Source organism: Cryptotermes secundus, unplaced genomic scaffold, assembly GCF_002891405.2.
Source record: "Cryptotermes secundus unplaced genomic scaffold, Csec_1.0 scaffold614, whole genome shotgun sequence".
NCBI lineage: Eukaryota > Metazoa > Arthropoda > Insecta > Blattodea > Kalotermitidae > Cryptotermes > Cryptotermes secundus.
This window is the reverse complement of record NW_019728501.1, coordinates 1,945,476-1,952,156: the sequence shown is the minus strand read 5'-3', so window position 1 is coordinate 1,952,156 and position 6,681 is coordinate 1,945,476. Positions and strand designations below refer to the sequence as shown.

At 36.6% G+C, this 6,681-nt stretch overlaps 1 protein-coding gene across 3 annotated transcripts in view; it reads right to left on the bottom strand.

Moving 5' to 3' along the window:
- The window catches only part of LOC111865230 (sodium/nucleoside cotransporter 2), a 49,677-nt gene that overhangs the window by 41,432 nt on the left and 1,564 nt on the right, over nt 1–6,681 (bottom strand). For 2 of the 3 annotated variants that reach the window (XR_004513106.1, XM_023853117.2), the window contains exon 2: nt 4,787–5,160. The gene's annotated coding sequence lies outside the window, so the exon portion shown is untranslated. Of the gene's footprint in view, nt 1–2,729; nt 2,749–4,786; nt 5,161–6,681 lie in introns of those variants that run through there. The other variant, XR_004513105.1, reaches the window with a different exon arrangement.

Sequence of the window (6,681 nt, the reverse complement as noted above, 5' to 3'; positions counted from 1 at the left end):
GGGGGTGACGGAGCGCTGACTCACCCGCCGCGTCACTGCTGGGGGGGGGGGTTCCTCCATTGCGCAACATGTTACACTATATTTAAAAAAAAATATTATTACAATGAAATCCTCATTACAGTTTCTCTGAAACAACAGATTTTGATTTTCATTTTTTTAAGTCGATTCTTTATTGACTGTGTCAGTACTGGGACTATAAAGTGTCAGATTAAATGATTGATGAATTGGAAAGGATATGGAAGGAAGCGGTCATGGTCTAAATGATGTACTATCCAAGAGTTTTCCCGGAGGGACATAGAGAAGCCATGAAAATCTGCAGGATATCTGTTTTCTGGCTGACATTCCAGGAGGCTTTACTGCTGGTGTAACCTGATTGGTAATTAATTTTAACAATTAAGAGAATATTAAATGAATGAAATGTAACACAAAGTAATTCGGCTGGGACTACTAGAAATGAAGAAACATCGAATAGTTGTTCCAGTGCATATAATGGAAAATGCAACTGTAACACAACCACATACACATGCAGCACATGACTATAATTCTGTAATCACTAGTAATGTACTGAACATTAGGCAATACTAAAGGATTCTGAAGACGATGTATTACATCCAAGATTACTGAGGATGGAAACAGGTCCATTGTCCAGAACATTGAATTATTTTAGAATACTAGATGATGGATAAAGTTCAGAAACACAGAAGGCTTAGAATCTTAAAATGAACCAATTAAAAATCAAAGTGACTGAACAGCATTTAGCATTTGTATACCATACTGAGTTAAATCAAAAGAAGTCAAGAGGTTTGGGTGCAGTTACTGGAGGAAAAAGGATTAAAATAAAAGCAGGTTATTTCTTTTGTTTTTCAAACTGCACCCAAAACTGGTATTACTGGCTAATGATCAGCATCCAGAAAATCGTAAAAAAGTGAATCCTGCAAGTATTCAAAGATCATAACTGTGGAAAACAATGTACTTCCCCCCACATCAGAAAATATGACAAACATTAGCTATTATAGTGTTTGGTAACTTAACATCCACTCTTTATCATCCGTCAATATTGCAACACTCTTCCATTCACCACTCAATTTTAGTTTCCATTCCATTCCATTTATTTCACTTTCTAATTGATCCTCATACAGGCATAATACAAGCCATAGGATATAGAATGAGTCACAAGATACCAAGATACAAGAACATCATACACCTCGACTCTACATGTTTCGGCCCCAAACGGCCATCTTCAGGTGTCTTGATATGTTACAAATATTTTATTAAACTGTGTTAAAACTGCTACACTGTCTTAGTTCGTGTTAAAATCACATACTGTAGTCCTCTTTTTAAGGTAAAGTCATCAGTCAGAAGTAGAGGAGTAGAGGAGTGGTCTCACACAATGTCTGATCACTATATATAGACACACACACACACACACACACACACAGAAAGAGGAAAAAAGTGCTGAAAATTTATAATCGTAGTATATGCCAAAAGGTAAACCTCCATGTTCAGTTTTTCAGAGCAAACATCCTCAAGAAATGTGTAATGAATATGTGAATCAAATTACCAAATAAATTAAGGTGAAGTTAAAGTTGTCTCTGTGCTTAAATAATTAAACATTGCTCCATGAAGACATACAGATCCACATATTCTTAACCTCAGGACTAGTTGGAGAGAGTAAAAAGCTTCATGTTCCGGCTACTTTATCCCTGGGCAATGAGCCCCTGGTACCCATTGGATAGGAGGCTGGGTTGGCCCCAGAACCAGTCTGGATGATGTGGAGAAGGGAGAAATCTTGCCCCTACTGTATTAATATAAACTACAAAATAAAATTACAGAAGTGGAACAAATGAGGCAGTTTAAAACAGAGCTGAGATCCTGCTTATTATGACACAAATTTTACTCTGTAGATGAGTATTTGTCATGTTAAATTAGCAGAATATGATATTTGAGTTGATTTGTTTTTATGAATTGTACCTGTATTTAGTGGTAGCTTGAAGGAACTTAGCTGAATTCCTTATGTTACTTTTAGATGTGTATGGGTGTATACAAGATGAATCCTATTTTTTGCTGGGGGCACGCAGTAGCATAGCTGCTTGAGGCACTAATGCTACAAACCAGAAGGTCACAGGTTCGAGTCCTGATGAGGTGGATTTTTTTTACAATTTACCTAATCCTTCCAGCTGCCAGCCTCTAACACAAATGACTACCAGGAATCTTACTAGGGGGTAAAGGCGGCTGGTGCATAAGGCTCACAAACTTACCGCCATCTGTGTGCCGATTGTCTTGAGAAAATGTGGGATCCTCGACGTCTCACAATCCTGTTGGCCTTCACGGTCTATTACATGGATAGCTTTACCTATGTTTGACTACTAAAAAGGATGAATAAAATTAACCTGAATTTAATTACATATAAGCCTACCCCACAGTCCGCCCTCCATCTCAATAGAATTAAGAAGCCCTTTGTCACTGTTTTATTTTTTTTTGGGTGAATTATGTTTAGAAAACCATGACTTATAATTATAAAGAAAAATAGGCTCTGGCCTATTTTGTTACAGAAATTTGCAATTCACAAATGGGGAGCTTCTTCGGTACAATTGCTACTGGATAGTTTTGTACCGTTAAATATAATAGCAGTATCGCCGTATTTGTAATTGAATTTAAAAGTATTCTTGCTTTCAGGCAATAAATTTAGGAGGACGCCTTTGAAGTACGTTTATGTTAAAACATATTACCGATCCGGTAAAATTGTATGAAGGCGGCAAACAATGCGACAGATGAAAACCGTCACTTGAAATTCTTTGCGTTCATGAATGCACGTGACGCTATATGGAATTTATGTGCGAGTTATGAGAATCATGACGTAACTAAGCGTTTTTCTTGAAGGACACGACTCGGAAATTTTATTCCTTAAATCCGTGACATACTTCGGAACCCCTACGTTTTTAACAGAAAACGGATATATGACTTCGGGGATTAAGAAACTCATAACACTCAAAATCCGTATGGAACATGGCCGAATTCTTTACGCGGTTGCTCACTGACGCCGCAACTTTATGTCTCTTATACGAGTACGATCTTTATATGTAGAAGCGAAGCGTCAAGTCAGATTTATCTGCCTCTGCGTGAATATTATACACGTAAATATACTGTTATAAGAACAACACTATGACGCATTTGACAAGAAACCTGTGTTTAAGCATCTGCTGTGTTTGATATTACTCGTAGAATCTGCTTTCTAATTTATGAAATAGATGATTATGGAGACAAGCAATTGCTTATCACATCATCTGCGCCTAAGCACCAGGCAAATGAAGTTATACAGGTGACATGGTGGTAACGCTCAACAAATTCAAGCTCAAAATTAAATGGAGATGGATTGTCGGCCTTAAGCTTTGACACTTTGAAAGGCTGGGTGGATCACGACTTGTCCGCGATGAATGAACTCAAATTGTTCAGTTCATTTGGAAGTTGGATGAATTAACCATCCGGCTCAACAAGAACATATCAGTTTGAAACAACATAATTCAAATAAAAATGCAAAGTGAGATAAAACTCTTCCTCGGTGTAGACACCAAGGGTGGAAATGGCTTTTCAGAACTAGGTAGACACTCCAGATCAGCTGAAAAGTCTGTGAGAATGGCCAATTTATTACAATTCAGGTGCGTGACTTTGTTCGTACATGTATCGTCGTGGGAACGATGGTTAATGCACTGGAAAGCGTTTACCTCAAAATGAAGAGCCATGATAGTAAGTAGGCAGCGTCTACTTGCGTCTACCCTTCCTTTCCAACCTGCTTAGCACCATACCGAGAAGACGTATAGCGATTTGGAGGTACAGATTTTAATGAAAAGGGCGGTACTGCACACACACATCAAATTGTTTATCAATTTATACGTTAGTAAACAAAGCGACACTAACACTTAGTGTTTACAGTAACCGGTTGTAAGCCTGTATCACTTTAGTAACCAGGCACACTGATTTTATTATTTTAATGCACAGCAATAATACCGATGGTGGTATTCGTGGTAGCAGTAGTAGTAAGCTATAATAATAATATTGCTGGTAACAACAGCGGCAACGACGACGATCAAGATGGCGATACTACTACTACTACTACCAATAATAATAATAATAATAATAATATCGGTTCTTCTCCTTGTGTAGGCAGTAGTAGGTTTATCTTTCTATACAACTAGACATCTAATGAACCAACTACAGGGAGCTGAGTCCTTTTTGAGAAGCCACCAGTTGCTCAGCTACTCAAGGATTTATGGAAACTGAAGGGTCATTACTGTGTTCAGAAGAGCCCTCCACTGGTCCCTACCCTAGCCAGATGAATCCAGTTCATACCACCCCATCATATTTCTCTCAGATCCATCTTAATATTATCTGCCCACCTACGTCTAAGTGTTCCTGGTGGTCTCTTTCCTTATGGCTTTACCACTAAAATCCTACATTCAATTTCTCCCCATGCATGCTGCATATCCTGCCCATCCCATCCTATAAATATACATGTGATACTAAAAGTTAGCAAATAATTAAAGTTTAATTTGGGAGAAACCCACATTTTACATCAGTATCATCTGTTTATGTCATTAACTTAGGGGCAGAATATTGTGACAGCCAGTCAAATACATCAGTTTATATGGCTATACCAGGTGCGTGATATACGATATATATATCGTAATCATTACGTTCATGACCTAAATACGGTAATTATCTCATGATCCCCAATTAATATATAACATTGTCAAGTATCTGTTACCACATGCATTAATTAATAACTTACATAGATTCTTATTGCACCTATACTTAAGAAGCTTGCATGTAAGTGAAGTATCTTTTCGCATCAGCACAGGCTAAAAATCCATAACACACTACACAACCTTGTCAGCACAAAACTGATTTCACAGTTTCAAATTTAAAAGCTTCACAGTTTCTTGGGTAAAATAAGCAACCACATCCAAATCTTCTGTTTGCACAACATTTTCACAAAATCATGATCTAACTTACAAACATGCGTGAAAGGTAATTTATGTGGCAGGTAATACCATGATAACAGTCAGTGAAGTCTTGTAAAACCAGTCTGACTGGAGGTGTAGGCTGTTTGTCATTAGGTGAGTGAGAGTTGGAAACTTGCCAACTACATACAGACCGTCTTGCCTGAAAGAGAAATTGCGGTAGGTAAGACAACAGTGGGGAAACAATAAAGGTGTACAGTCACGAGAAACATACAGTGTCACATATTTAAGTTGTCCTTGAGAAGGGAGATATGCTCTACTGCATACAGTTCCCACTCCACCCATACGCTGTAGAATGTGACTGTACTGTGAATAGCATGTACTGGCTTCTAGAACACTGTCAAATGTACAGTGTTCAGTTTATACCTGCAGCATGCTACACACATTACTGTGGAGGGGTGGCCAATTTTTTATTCTGAAGGGGCCACAAATTTTAGATTTGAAAATTGGTTTTCAGGATAAGATGGGATAAAATATATATGGATGAAAATTATGTTGGACCACATGTGCTTTGTTTAAGACTGATAATACATCCAGCATATAACAGCCTCCTAGTTAATTAATATCATTATACTGTATATTATTGGTATATAGAGTTTAACATTCATTTTCAGAAGAAATACTGATCATCTTACAGGCATTATTTCTGTGGCAGAAAAATATTCTATTAACTAATTCTGCTCATTAGAAATAAGTGACAATTTACTATTAGGTGGCTTAATAAACCAGTAATTTGCTTTTAGTCATATTATAATCTGAACTAACTGATTATGGGGAATAGTGTACTGATATTTAAGAAAAGGGTATTCATTTTTAAGGTCAGTGGAAGATACTTTTTTTCTGTCAGAAGATCAGAAAGGTACATATTCTTCACTTGTTTTTCAGAGGCCTAGATTATTTCTATTTTCTTTCAAAGATGTCTTTAATGTTGGGTAACGGCTTGTTTTGATCAGAGAGGAAAATGCTATGACCAATGTTCAAGAGGCAACAACAATCTGCTAAGATCAAGAGGAAGTGTTCATGAATACAATAAAATATTCATAGGTGAATCATTGTTATTTGGTATTAACATGAAAGTAGGTGCCCCTGTGCCTATGCAACATTATGAAGGCATATTGGGGATATGGAAATATAGCTTCATGCAATCTAGATCTCAGAATTTCACACTTCATCCTCAAGGAAGTAACCTCAGCCTCTAGTATCTACAAGATAGGAAGATGGGTGGGCTCCAGAATTATCAACAAATAATAACAAAATAAACAAGAAAACGATGTCTAAATCTCAAGTATATTACACATGCATATTTACATTATAAATCTTCTTTTACATTATTGTGTCAGGGATATTTAATTAATATATTATATCATATATAAAGTTATTTTGAAATTATATAAAATTACAGATAAGGTAATGCTATGTATTGCAAAAAAAAAAGCCTGTACATTTGAAAACCATAATAAAATTAATAAAACAATTTTAATTCCCTGAAGAATGTTACACGGTTCAGATAGACAAAGAATCAAAACTTCCATATTAGATACAGACATATGGGATGAAGGGATCATATATTTAATGTACTGGTAAGTCATGTTCCACTAGTCTGTTGGTGCTTGATCTAGCAGAAAAGTACCATATACTCTATACATAACTTGCAGGATAATAA